The sequence below is a fragment of the Cyanistes caeruleus genome, chromosome 3 (assembly GCF_971803275.1).
Source record: "Cyanistes caeruleus chromosome 3, bCyaCae1.hap1.1, whole genome shotgun sequence".
NCBI lineage: Eukaryota > Metazoa > Chordata > Aves > Passeriformes > Paridae > Cyanistes > Cyanistes caeruleus.
This window is the reverse complement of record NC_141703.1, coordinates 83,636,768-83,651,210: the sequence shown is the minus strand read 5'-3', so window position 1 is coordinate 83,651,210 and position 14,443 is coordinate 83,636,768. Positions and strand designations below refer to the sequence as shown.

Sequence of the window (14,443 nt, the reverse complement as noted above, 5' to 3'; positions counted from 1 at the left end):
TCAGCTTCTAAAACTCATTGCTGCAAGATACCTGCAAATTGGCCCATGAAAGCACTTAGGAAGAAGGCCTCATATCTGAATTTGCATAAAAGTAAAAATTAGTGTGCTTTAGGCTTTACACCCTTAAAAATTTATTTCAGTTCTAATTAGAGAACTTCTCACTCAAATACCTTGGCCTTTGTTTTTCTATGACAAAACAACCAAATTAAGTAGTATAAAGATAGGTTTGGATATTTGCTTTCAACAACTCGGGCATGCATCCACTAATTGTTCTGGGAGAGATGAAAGAACTTAAAAGTAAGAAGCTGAGTTATCACTGATTTACTTTCAGTTTCCTCATGCAGTTCCTTATGCCTTAAAGCTGAGAGCACGAGTCTGTAAGTACAATCTGTATTTCAATGCAACTGTTCCTTCCACTCTAGTTATTACAGAATAAACACCTAAGTTACAGCACCCATTTTAAGACCCTTTTAAAATACATCTTTTCCTAGTAACTAACAGCAAATACAATGGTCATTCTTGACCTTCTCATCAAATTTGCTGCCCACAGTGAGCTCTTTGTTTCAGATCAAAGTACCCACTTCAACTTTTGTGCTTCATTTTGCTTAAATTTTATGGCATAATTCAGAAATACTGTACCAGCGCCTTCCCATAGAATGGAAGACCCCACTGAAAAGATTTCACAGAGTTACAGAATCATAGAATATGCTGATTTGGAGAGTACCCATCAGGGTCATCAACTCCAACTCCTGGTCCTGCACAGCACCACCCCCAAGAGTCACACTTGAGAGCATTGTTGAAGCACTTCTTGAATTCTGTCAGGCTTTGTGCTGGTCACTTCCCTGGAGAACCCATTCCAATGGCCAGCCACCCTCTGGGGGAAAAACCTTTTTCTGATATCCAGCCTAAGCCTCCCCTGACTCAGTTTCATGCCATTCCCTCAAGCCCTGACACTGATCACAAATTAAAAGATTGGTACCTGCCTCTCTCTTATTCCCCTCGTGAGGATGTTGAAGACTCCAAGGAGGTCTCCCTCAGTCTTCTCCTCTCTCCAGGGATATCCTATACCTTCCTACTGTAATGCCTGCTGCTCCCTTAAGGTTGTTTCCAAATGTGGAAAGGCATTGACATTTGCCAGCTACACCGTGGAGAAACAACACTTACAGGAAGCTTGAGTAAAGAGGACGCTAGAGCTACAGCTGGAACCCATAAAATATCTTGAGGAAGGAAGTTGTGGGGAAATATATTAGTTTTCTGAAAACTTCAAAGTGGTGTGACACTCATCAGGAAAGTTTCTTCAGTATTACTAAATGGTATTTACAGAGGTATTTGAAAAAAAAAAAGTGGATGGGAAAGAAGGTCTAAATTAATTTCTCTGGGGACTAAAGACAGGATTGACCATGTTTTCTTTATTTTGTCTAAACAGGTGGCAACTATGCTTTCAGTTTCTGTATTTTCTTTTCATTTTCATATTTTAAAAAAGATAGGCTGTCAAACAAGCAAGGAAACAATACACTTTTTCTATCACTCCTTTTTCAAATTCTTGTTATTAGAATTGTAAATCCTGGAGGTCCTTTCACTCAGAAGGAGGGACCAGCAGGTGGTATATGTATCAAAACTGAAAAGCTTTTGTTTGATTTTCAACAGGGAAAAGAAGTAATTTTGTGTGGATCACAAAGTTAACCAGTAAGAGATGAAAAGTAGTCCAATCAATCCTCCAACACTGCAATTCTGTATTCTATGGCTGAATAATCAGATCTTTCAAGCTCTACAGTAGAATTTGCTCTGCAATTTACGCTGGATTGTAAACTCCAGGTCACTGTTTTCCCCCATTTCCTTGAGTTTATGTTAATGTGGATATAACATTATGACTATTTCAAAATAAAATCTTAAGTCAGATGGGTCACTTGAATACAACTTATGAGCCATATTTTAGCCCAGTCTTGTTCGCTGCATGAAACGGGCCTGTCACATCCAGAAAACTTGATATCTATGATTTCTAATTCACACACATGTCTCTATGTGTTTTAGCCAATTTATATTCATATCCAGTATTCTCAATGTTCCCATTTACTATAGCTTTAAATTCATGTGCATTTATTGATTTCAGTTCCATTTACTCCCAGTTCACCTTGGCATTACTGGGAAGAAAGTCATGCACACAGTTCTTATGATGATTTGGTATCTTTTCAAACAGATGTGAAACTAGACACTGCTGTGATCAATTTGAGATAAATTTTTCCAGATATTACATATATATATATTTTTATTTCCCATCTATTACAAATGTGCATGAGTTAGTGTTGGTTCTTATGAAGGAATAAACCCTCATAAATTCCACTGAGTAACAAAACATTTTAAATTACTATATTTGAGTAGCTCATAAATATGCCTGGTTGCAGCCCTAGATTTACTATATTTTTAATTTTCCAACAGATTGGCCATAGTTTTAAGGCTTTCATCTGAAGTCTGGTCTATTTAAAGGGCACAATGTACTTAACTATTCAAAAAGGCTCTTGATCCTATGAATGCACTTTGCTAGTAATGGGATAGTCATTTTCCAGGCCAGTAAAAAGCTATTACTCACTGGAACACAAACAGATTGCGAGAGGGAAAGCTCATGCTGATGGCTGGCAGCCTGACAAAAGAAAGTGGGAAATATGGCCCTTTCCTGAATTAAGTTGCATTGACTCTATCTGTTCCAAACATTTGACTCCTTTCTTCTTGTGATACTTATGACAATAATAGGATAACAGATTTATGTCATGAAGGCACTGACCTTTGTCAGAAGGAAGATTTTGACAGGAAAAGATGTGATATGCTGCTCCGCTCTATAGTTTTGACAATGACTGACAGTATGGCCGTATATCGACATGGCAAAGCTTATGCTTATGTTTTTACATTGTCATCCTTGGATTAACTCTTGGTTTTTTATCATCTTTGATCACATATAACTTTTCTAATGAAATTCCTAGATAGAGACAATTTACAGCGCTGAGAAGCCTTGATTCACCTCACACCCATAGAAGTGACTTTTGTTCTAAGTAAAGATGAATTTTGGGTGAAGGGACAGCTAAACCTAGTGGACACTGATGCTTCTGTTCCTTTACTCCCTGGTAAGGATGCTCTTGCCTTAAGAAAGTTTAGCTTATAATGCCTGCTTTGTTGAAAGTTTTATGTCGATAATGAACATTTTTTTCTTCTAATTTTTCTGTTAAAGGGTTGGATTTGATGGAATGTGAATAAACTTTAACTTTGAGAAGGAAGGTGTTACTGCAGGGAATTTAAATATTAGGACATGATCAATACATTGGTGAAATTATTTTTCTTTGTTTTTAGGATTGGTGGGCATAGGCACTTCATCACTGCAGCAGCAAAGAAAAAAAGCCATATATCCAGGTAGTTAGACAAGGCAAAAGGGAAACAGGCACAGAAAAAGCGATTTGTCCAAAGAGAGGGTGCAAATGTTCAGTTTGGAATTTTTTTATATTATGACTTCCCATATACACTTCAGTAGCTAAACTGAACTGCTCATATTTCCTGTTTTTCCTCTGTGTGGACTGGCCTCTTATTTGGTGGGGATTGCAGCACAGCAATGTTGTGCAGCATGCAGCATTCAATTCTGCTGTATTTTTATGTGTAGCATGAAGAATATCTTCCATACTGTGCAGTGCAAACAAAATTGACAGTCTCTGCCCTTGATGATCTTATCTTCTAAACTCTTACATAAGCAATTTTTATTCATTTGCAGTTTATTTCCGTTCACAGTGAAATCACTGGTGAAATTCCCAACACCTCCAGCAGAGCAGGATCAAAACCAGGAATATTAACACTGACTTTTGTGGGAGCTCTTAGAGAACAAATCAAACTGGAAGACAATCAAAGCAACAAAAACTTTTCTGTCTTTCACCTCCCAGGATTTGGATATAAAATTGCATCACTTTTCATTCAGCTCTGAGAGTGACATATTAATGAGGTTTCGTTGTTCACTATGACACTTTGACAAATGTTGTGTTACTACTGCTCCTAAAAGTGACTATACAAAACATCCCCACTCCAGAAGCATAGCACAAGTATAGTGAGAATGCAGATGAATTATGCATCAAAAGAAAGGAAGCAAATGTTAACTAATCTCAAAATGGGTCAAACTCATGACAATTTAGTTAGTGACAAATGAAGTAATTTTTCTACAATATTAACCAACGGTGTCCCCTTTGATTTGTGTCCCTACTGATTTGCAGTGCACAAAAGGTCATTTTCCAGGCAGATGGGCAATTTCCCTTGCAGACGGGAATTTAGCTTCTACATGCCAGACATAATGAGAACCAATAAATTAGGCAAAACTGCTGTTTACCTAAGATGAAATATTGATGTCCAGGCCCACGAGAATGCTAATGTCTACATTCATCATTTTTTTTTTTTTAAATCTTAAAATTTAGAGCACAGGAACAGAAGTTGTGAAAGATCTATATATCAGAGATACAGTAACATTGGAAAAGGTACCAACTACAGAATGCAAATATAATGCAACTGAAAAATTTCAGTTTCTTACACATTAATTTTAGTTTTATCAGGTAAAATTAAATGGGCTGTAAAGCAGCACCAAACACAAACAGTATGGCTTGAAGTATTGAAAGCAGATTAGAAGATCTTTTCACTTTTATATTACCAGTGACTAGAAACTGGTATGCAAGATACGTGACATGATCTGGTGGTCGTCATCCCGTTCCCAGATTGTGATGCCATATGTCTCCTTCATATGGCAGTGTAATCTAGGCACAAGGATTGGAACAAACCTTTCAAGACAGGAAGGTACCATATGACTGAAAAAAAGCAAGATTAATATCTTAGGAGAATAAAAGTGATCCATGTAACTAAATGCCTTTAACTCCAAATTTTGAAGATTGTATTCTGAAGGAAAATATATTTAAAGACACAAAAGCAAGTGGAAAATAAGTTACAATACAATGCTAATTTAGCATGAGAATATTAAATGCCAATAATCTGGTAATTCAGACAATTGGAATGACCTGTAAGAAACTGTAAACCCAAGCCCATGCTGCCAACACATGCATGGAAATCACAGAAAGGTTTTTCGGAAGGTTTTTGCACAACTGAGGAACTATGCAGTTGCTGGCAGGACAGCTTGCAAAAACAGAGTGTGGTGATGGATGAATGCAAGGATGGATGCAATATATGATACATATGGATGGACAGCATTTGCATGGATAATACATACAGAGCTCTGCAAAGGAACAGGCCATAATGTTTATTGAGATCTTATGAGTGACAATCAGAGGTGAGATTACAAGAGAAAGTGGTGTCAAGCCTCTGCTGGTCAGTCTGACCAAAAAGAGACAGTGATTGAAGCTTCCTTGAAATCTGCTGTTCACTAGTCTTGGTTTCCATGGAGGACTTTAGCCATGTTTGTTACAAGGGTCACACAAGAATCCCAGAAATTTCCAGTTTGTTTTAATACAGCTGCTTGAATGAATTGAGAAGAGCCCTGCCAAGAAGGACTTGAGGATACAGGACAATAAAATCTTCCTTTAGGTGAAGAAAGTGGTGATTCTCCCTGGTTCAGCTACTGTAAGAGTGTATCCAGGGTACAATGTTTAGTTTAGTGCCTCCTTGTATGAGGGTGACTTACTGAGGAAAGTCCAGCAGCAGCCACCAAGATCAGTGATAGGAGCAAATGACCTACAAGGAGGCATCGAGAGAGCTGAAAGTGTTTAGCTGGGTTAAAAAAAGCTGTCTTCAATGACAAAGGAAATAATGGTAGAGTGGATAGACAGGCCCACCTGTGACATCCAGAGTAAAAATACAAGTGGTAAAAAGGAAAATTAAATTTGGATATTACTATAATAGTTTTTGTGATGATGGTAATATAGCACTGGAACAGATTTCTCAAGGAGGCTATTGAGTCTTCATCATTGTTGAGGGTCTCAGTGCATCTTTGAGAAACCTGGTCTGAATTTGAAGTTGGTCCTGCAGAAAGTTGGACTAGGTAATCTCAGAGAGTCTTTCCAACCTTAATAACTCTGTGATTCTTTATTCTTTATGTCAAAGAACAGAACAGTGGAGAGTGAAGCATAGAATCCTGATAGTAGGAGGCAGCAGCAAGTACAGTTTTGTTCAAAGTTTTCTGTGGAAATGTTGGTAGAACAGTACTTGGAAGCTGAATACAGTGATTTAATTTTTTTCCAACACTTCAAAAAGGATGTTTTAAGTAGAACCTCATTCTGAAATAACATTCTGAAACCTTCAGCCACTATTAAAATGGAAAAAATAATAATGCTTATGCAAGTAAAGAGAAAAAAGTAAAAAAAAAGTTGAGAAGACAACTGGCAAGTAAGACTGCAAGTAGTGTGATGGGATACAAGCTGTATTGATCTAAACCTTTGCCTCCTGATACAGTTCCTTTGCACTGGTCTGTTATCTTAATGCTGAGCTGGTAAAACTCCTGGGAATTCACCTTGGGTAAGGAAAATCCTTGCTGGCAGAGAAAGCAAGCATGGCTTTCCTCCAGCATACTGAGGAGAATATCATTTGCAGGGCAGGGGTGGGAAGCTAAAATAGCTCATTATTATGGATACTCATTTTGACAGTAATGAAGAAGACTATCACTTCTCCATATAAGTACCTAAATATGTTGAGCAATGACACTATTGAAAACAGATGCTTTGTAGGATTTTGATGCAAAGGTTTTACTTTTTAAAGAAACCCTTTAGCAACAAAAAAGCTGATAATAAACACAGAGTGTTGGACGCATTTAAATTTTATCAAAATTAATTAATACTATAAAATAATGCTATAGAAAAAAAGTCTGTATTACTTATAGGAATTACTTATTCTGTAAGATTTAGACTGTTTTCCATTGCAGTAATTGAAATGTAGTGCTGAATCCTTATTTTTCCTGTATAACTATATAAATCCTAAGAGAAATAATTATTTGAGTATTTGTTTTGAGCATTTCCATGGTTTTCTGAGAGCAGAATTTAGTTCATACATTTCCAGACTTCAAGCATTTTTTGAAGGTCAAGGGATAACTGAATAGAACACAGAAAATAATAATATAAGCAACATTTTAAAGCACATTCCTTTTGAAATTAAAGCCTTCAAACTTAAAATCACATTTCATAAAACACACAAAAGAACTTATTTACTGAGACTAATGAGAAAAATATTAAAATCTATTAGCCATATATTTGTATTTTCTTAGGATAAACTGCTGAATTCTAGATAAGCTTGTCCTGCTTATAAATTTTATTTATGAATAATGTCAAGGTATAATTTTCAGTACAGCCCAGAGACTGAAAACCCTTCCTCTGTCATTCACATTTGATCTAGTCCTGGATTTCATATGAAATTTCAGACAGGAAGATTTATGTATTATGCACAGAGTGCATTAATCCACTGCACTACAAAGTCCATTAATTTTGAATACTGATATCAACTGGGCTACATGGCATGGTGATTGCTACATTATCACCTTTATAAAAATGCCTGTACTGATACAGGGCCTCATTTTTACTTTCTGCATAGTTTATGCAGTTTTATGCATGCACATGAATAGGCAAAAATCCCAAAACTTATGCTTGTATGTTTAATATTTGCATTTATACTTATTACATTTTTAGTATCATAATATCAGGATGCTTACTTAATTAAACTAGAGATCTTTTACTTGTTTATTTTCAATGTTAATCTTTGCAAATTACATTAGCCATAAATGGAAGCTAATGAAATTAAATTCCAACAATAGAAGGTAAACCGAAAAACCCAACTATACTTTCTCTTTTCTTTTTTTTTTTTTTTTTTCTTTTGTAGATTTAAAAGAATCAGACTGAGGAGCTAAGGGTAATTTTTTTATATTGGGAAAAACACTCAGTTTTATAGAATCAAGATGATCTTTTCTGTTTTAGAAGAGAGACTCACATTTTCGAAATTCTTATTATAAGTTACTTATAACATTTACCTTCAATGAGGAAGAAAAAGCTAGATGCTTCTTAATAAAGTTAAGGCATGTTAACATGTAAATCCATCAACTGAACACTCTCAGGCTGAACTCAACAGGTTGGTGAAGTGGACTGGCAGAAACCCCATGAGGTTCAACCTCAGAAAATACAGTTCCAATAAATACAAGGATTTTTTTTTTATTTTTTTTATTTTTTTTTCAAATTTGACCTGCTTTGAGCAGGTGGTTAGACTAGAGGGCTTCTGAAAGTCCTTCCAAATGAAACTATTCTCTGAATTTAAATAGAGAGTTTATTGCTATCTTTAGCTAGCAAATGGATGTTTATAGGATAAGACACAAGCTGGAACACAGGAAATTCCAGATAAATTTACAGAGAAACCTCTTCATCATGACAGCAGGCAAGCACTTGGAAAGGGGGACAAGAGAAATTAAGAAATTTCCAGACTTAGAGATATTCAGAACTTGGCTGAAAAAGACCTGAGCATTCTCATAGAATTTTGAGGTTAGCCTTGCTGTTTGTGGATTTCACCAACTATTAGTTCATTGGCCACTGAAATAATTAAATGATTTGGAACATATAAAATTACCAAAAATTTTCTTTCCATTTTAAAGTCTTGCATGAAAATCCCCTTCCAGGAATTATGCATCTTTTTTTTTTTTTTTAATAGAAATATCAACATCTGGTTGCAAAAAGACTCCAGAGCAACATTTCTCTTTTACATATATATTCCCACACATATTCAGTGCATTATTTTACAGCAATTTCTGGCTCAAGTTTGCAACTGCAAAGCTATAAACCCTATTGAAAGTATGGCTATAGATGTATGTGATCAACCTCACAAAATGCATAGGCAGTAATTTACCACAGATTTCTGCTGTACTTCTAAATGAGATGGAATTGGTAGAGCTGGAAATAATCAATGATTATATGACCTAATCTAATTTTTGTTTTGTTTTGGATTGCCTCCAAGAGATGCTTATGACATGTTAACTGAAAAAAAATCCCTCACATATTTTTTTCCCAGACTCAACTTCATTCCCCATTTTCTCTGCTTTCTCCCAACACCAGCTGCAATAGTGGGAAAGAGAATGGGAGCTGTGGTCAGCTCATCATGTTGCCTCTGCCACTTTGTCCTTCTCGAGGGAGGATTCTTCACACTCTTTCCCTGCTTCAGAATGAGGTTCCACCCAGGACAAGACAGTCCTCCATGGACTTCTCCAATGGGAATCCTTTTCAGAGGCTGTACCTCACACTCGGCTGCAGCGTCAGTCCCTTCCGTGGGGTGCAGTATTTCAGGGGGTCCATCTTGGAGCTGATGTCCAATGATTCCCTTGGATATTGGGGAAGCTTCTAGATGCTTGTCACAGAAGCCATCTCTGCATTTCCCCCACTACCAAACTTTGCCACACAAACCCAATACATGTGGAGTGCCATAATTGATCTGGCTTACAATTTATCTGCAGGAAATAGTGAATTGTGCTGGAGATAAATTATATTTTCTGCCTTGTCACAATAAAGGTTTCATCTCTCGTCACAAAGCCTCAAAATTGTCCCTCAAGAAAGGAAACACTGGCAGTGATAATTTAAAGGACATTATTAAAGGAACAAGGTAGAAGAACTCTATTCAGTTTGGTTTTCATCAACCAGTGTTTGCTGTGTTATCAAATTGACATAAATCTCACTGAATTGATTCACTATAAAGTGTGCTCACATTATTCCCCTCAAAGAATATTACTTTTATACCACTCTCTCCTTATACCTTCAGCTTTGCTTCTCAGTAGACTCCAAAACATCATGAATGTTTTTACCCAAGCAAAATTTAAACAGGTGGACACATCTTTTTTATGGTACCTCCAAGTTAATTGCATAAAATTGTAATTGAAACATCAGAGAAGCTAAAGATAGAATGAAGATATTTTTATCACTACAGGACATGTCCTTGTTGGATTTCTTCTTTTTCTTTTTCTTCTATTTTTTTTTTTTTTTTAGTTTCTTGAGACCTACTGTTTTTAAATAATATTCCATTGAAAGTACATTGCACAATTCATTGTATTAATTCAGTTTTCTGCCACAAATACTAAAATATGGTGGAAGGAAATGTAACCCTCATCACCAATGGTCAGTTACTGTTCTTTTATCAGCACTGATGTTCTAGCTTTGGTAGCCTTCTCATATATCCTTTTGATATTTTCATTCTATAGTAAAAATTAAATCTGCAGGGATTTTGTCCCCCTCTTCTGTACTCAAACTGTATCTTAGCTTTGCTTTGATATCTTTGGTATGTTTAACATGAATGAAGCAGTGAAAAAAAATCTATACATTTGGATTACTAGGGTTAAGGCTGAAGGGACTTCTTTCATATCATTTCTACTATGTAATTTTTATTTCTACAATGTAATTTTTAATATCAAGTTTAATTTATAGCAGTAGGAATTCAAAACAATGCCAATGACTTCAGTGCCTGAACTTTCACTGAGAAGAGGATTGACACTTGGAGATCATTGAAGCTGCTCCAGATTTACCTAAGTAATACATTAGACAATGAATCTGAGATTTGTTTACAGTATGAAAGGGGAAGTTTTCAGAAAACAGTACAAGGTCCAGTTTAATTACCATCAGCAGCATCCCTGAGAAACCAATGGCTTAGCTTTTATTTGCTGAGAACATTCTCTGTACAAGCAGGATGGATCCTTGGGAAAGACAAGAAAGGGCAAAATTCTATTTACAAGCACTATTAGTACACTGTTGTATTTTTGACATATTCATATTAAATACAGCTCAGCCCTTAATGATTCTTTCAACAAAGAATTGCCCGTTCAAATAGCCATCTTTAGGGTCTTGTGTTTATTATTTTTTCCTTGAGCTATCTTTTGTGGCATAAAATATTACTTATCATTTAACAACCTGAACAGCCATTAAAACACCATCTGAAACAAAACATATACACCTGTTTATTAAGCCCATTTGTGTATGACATTGGCTTCTAAAACCACACAGTCTTGTTAATTTAATGATTAGACAATAAAAAAATATGTCTTGCTCATTTATATTAGTGTAACATCTAATAAAACAACCTCCAAGCCAAAACCTGGAGGAGAAATTTATTTTCATATTATTCACAGTGAATTGCTCTTGATATTAATTACACAAGAACAATGATATTGAATCCATTGCTCTTTAGAGCCTACTGTACCCTATAGTCTGACTGATCTTCATTTTCCTTTTACAGCATATCAGAGAAAATATGATAACTCTAATGCAGAACTGGACATGTACAAGCTGAAATGATCCAAATTAGCTGCAAGAAACATCTACTGAGTCACAGCTAACAACGCTATGTTCATGGTTGGAGACTGCCAAGAGAGGAAATAGAGGAAAAAAGTCACTACCTAATGGAAATAGATCTTAGTGTTGATGAGGCAAGGGCAATTAAGGAAGTGATAAAGAAAAACCCAAGATTAGTGCATTCTGCCTTAATCAACTTGCTGTTTAATTTTTCTAGCTGGGGTCATTTATGGTTTCTTTAAAACCAGGGAGACAGTTCCATTGTCCTGATGGGATCAATGTTATTTTCTATCAATTTAGGTTTGGTATTGTCCTTGAATTATAGGAGATGCTGTAGTATAAACCAAGCTTGGTAAAAAATTAAACAAAAAATGTTTTCTTTGCTCAGACAAGTAATTGTGGTTTTAACAGTTCTTACATATTAAGAAGCTAAGAGAGAATGAGACATTTAAAAAAAAATTAATTGAGAAGATGAAGAATTTAAAGAGCTCTTAAACCAAGCTGAGAAAAAAAATGGAAGGTGTGGAAATAAAGACATAAGGGCTAAGAAATTTCAGAAAACTTATAAGATATTAAAGAAGAAATTTGCCTACTTCTATACAGATTTTTCTAACACAAATGAGAAAGGAGGTTTCTAGTATTTTGTTTTAACTTTGTCAAAAAAGTTCTACCCCCATGAGGAATCTTTTCATAAAAAGATACATGAAATTAAAGTAAAACTATGAAACAACACCACCCAGAAAGAACTGCTCCAAATTTTACACTGATGATAAACTCACACATGTAACCAAGACATAGAAGATTCCAGGAAAAAGTTTCCTACATCGTGAAAATGAAACAGTTGGGGGTTTTTTGCATGTGAGAAATAGAAACCCTAACTTCTGTTATTTTCCTCTAAGACAGTCAAAAGATAATACCATATGTATAGAAAATCAGCCATGGATGCCAAACTCTAAATCTTGCTTTGTTGAAAGTCTTAGAGGTATTTCTGGTGAGTTAATTGCTCCTTTTAGTAGAATGACCCTTAAAATGTTGTAAAATAAAGATAACTGAAAGTTTCCCCTGTGAAGATCAATATGAGAAGACAAAGAGACAAGGACTGTGCAAAGACCATGATCTTTTCCTGTTTCCATGGTGATACAGTTCTGGAAAAGATAGAACCATTTAAACTGGTGGATCCTTCTAAAATATATTATTAGGCAGATGTAACTCTGCTTGTTAAGCATTGGAATGAAGTTCCTGAGCCCTATCTAAACTCCATCCCTCCCCATTTAGAGAGAATGAGCTAAGAGGAATCACAATTTAGGAAGGCCATAGAGAGCATGAAGATTCATGAAGCCTCAGATTTTGAAAAAGGTTTCAGATATAAAATCTCCAAAAATGGCCATGTTCCTTACATATTTATTGGAACACAGATTTTCTGGATAAAAAAGTCTCAGAGATAGGTCTATCTGTTGATTAGACATCTTCACCTATGTTTCTGCATGATTGAACTTAAAAGTCACAATTTAAAGAAGACATGAATTTTAATGATTTGGTTTTGAGTTTTCTCTCCTATGTATGCAGTTATAGTAGTAAGGAATATGACCTATTTAAATGGAGATAAAACCTGTCATTGTATTAATCATACCTATTAAAAAATTAGACAAGCTACTGGGCATCCATTTCCCTCTTACAAACATCAAACTTCAAAGCTAAGGTAAAGAAAAAAATGCTCAAAATGCTCAATGTACTTATGTTAGGCCATCCTTGAAATCAGCATAGATCTGAGAGTGAGTTAATAGGGAAATAGAACAATTATCTCTCATGAGAAGTGGAAAGACAGATAGTCATTGTCTGTTGTCACTGCAGGGGTAGTAGAATATAATATGTGGAAAGATCAATCTCTGTTTAGCTCATTGTTTCTGGTCCTGAACAGAATTATGAATATTCTGTTCTCTTCATTGCAGAATGATTTTTAAGTCTTTGCAGAGAACCAGGAGAGAGGGAGTAACTATTCTGTAAGAAATGTTCCCTTTTTTTCTCTGGGAAAATAAAAAGAGTTTCCACTCTTGGTTGATTACATGAGTTTGTCCTGCTGTGTAGCTGTTGCCTGGCCTATCCTGTGTTGGCACCATGAGGACACTGCTACCCAGGATGAAATGTGCTGCATCCTGCAACATGCAGATGAGAGACCCATAAATGCTGATGTTTCTGTTGTGGGGTTATCTGCTGTGGCAGGTGTAGGCATCTGTTGATGTTAGGTTCTGTGTGACCCAAGTTATAAACAGCTTGTCTCCTCATTTTACCTAGAAAATAATTACTTTATTATCTTTGCCTGGTAACAACCAAACTCCACTGGACTATTTCTCCTTCAGAGTAGACCAACTGGCACATTTGTTCCTGCCTTGACTTTAAGTTTGAAGTTTCTTTTTTCTATTTTGGATACAAGGAAATGTTCATGTGCCTGACAACTGAGTTAATGTTTCACTTCTAGTAACTTATCTAGTAAAAGATAAGACATCTATTTGCCCTGCTTATAAGCCTCTATCAAAAACATCCTTGAATTTACATGCAGAAGAGGGCAATAATGGTGATGAAAGTGCTAAAAGGAAAGTCCTGTGAGGACCAGTAGAGGTTTTGCCTGATTTGGGGAAAAGACAGGTGAAGAGTGACCTTTTGGCTCCTCTCTGAGGAGGGCAAGTGAAGAGAGAGGTGTTGATTTCCCTGACATCCAGTAACAGGACATGGGAAAAATTCACAGTCACAGCAAGGGAGGTTAAGTATGGATATTAAGAAACATCTCTTTACTGAAGATGTGCTCAAACACTGGAACAGGCTTTCTCAAGCAGTGGTCAGTGTCCCAATCTAGACAATGTTTAAGAGGCACTTGGACAATGCCCTTACTAACATGCTTTTACTTGCTCAGCTCTGAGGTGGTCAAGCAGCTAGACTGTTGTAGGCCACTTCAAAATGGATAGCCATAGTCTATTCTATTCTATTCTATTCTATTCTATTCTATTCTATTCTATTCTATTCTAGTCTAGTCTAGTCTAGTCTAGTCTAGTCTAGTCTATTCTAGTCTAGTCTAGTCTAGTCTAGTCTAGTCTAGTCTAGTTGAGTCTAGTCTGTTCTGTTCCATTCCATTCTGTTTTGTAACAATCAGGGTTATTACTAAAGGCATTCTGACAGCATTCTGC

General features: G+C 36.0%; 1 protein-coding gene across 1 annotated transcript in view; it reads right to left on the bottom strand.

The window, feature by feature from the left end:
* The window catches only part of TENM4 (teneurin transmembrane protein 4), a 1,355,518-nt gene that overhangs the window by 1,061,811 nt on the left and 279,264 nt on the right, over positions 1-14,443 (bottom strand). The window lies entirely within an intron of this gene.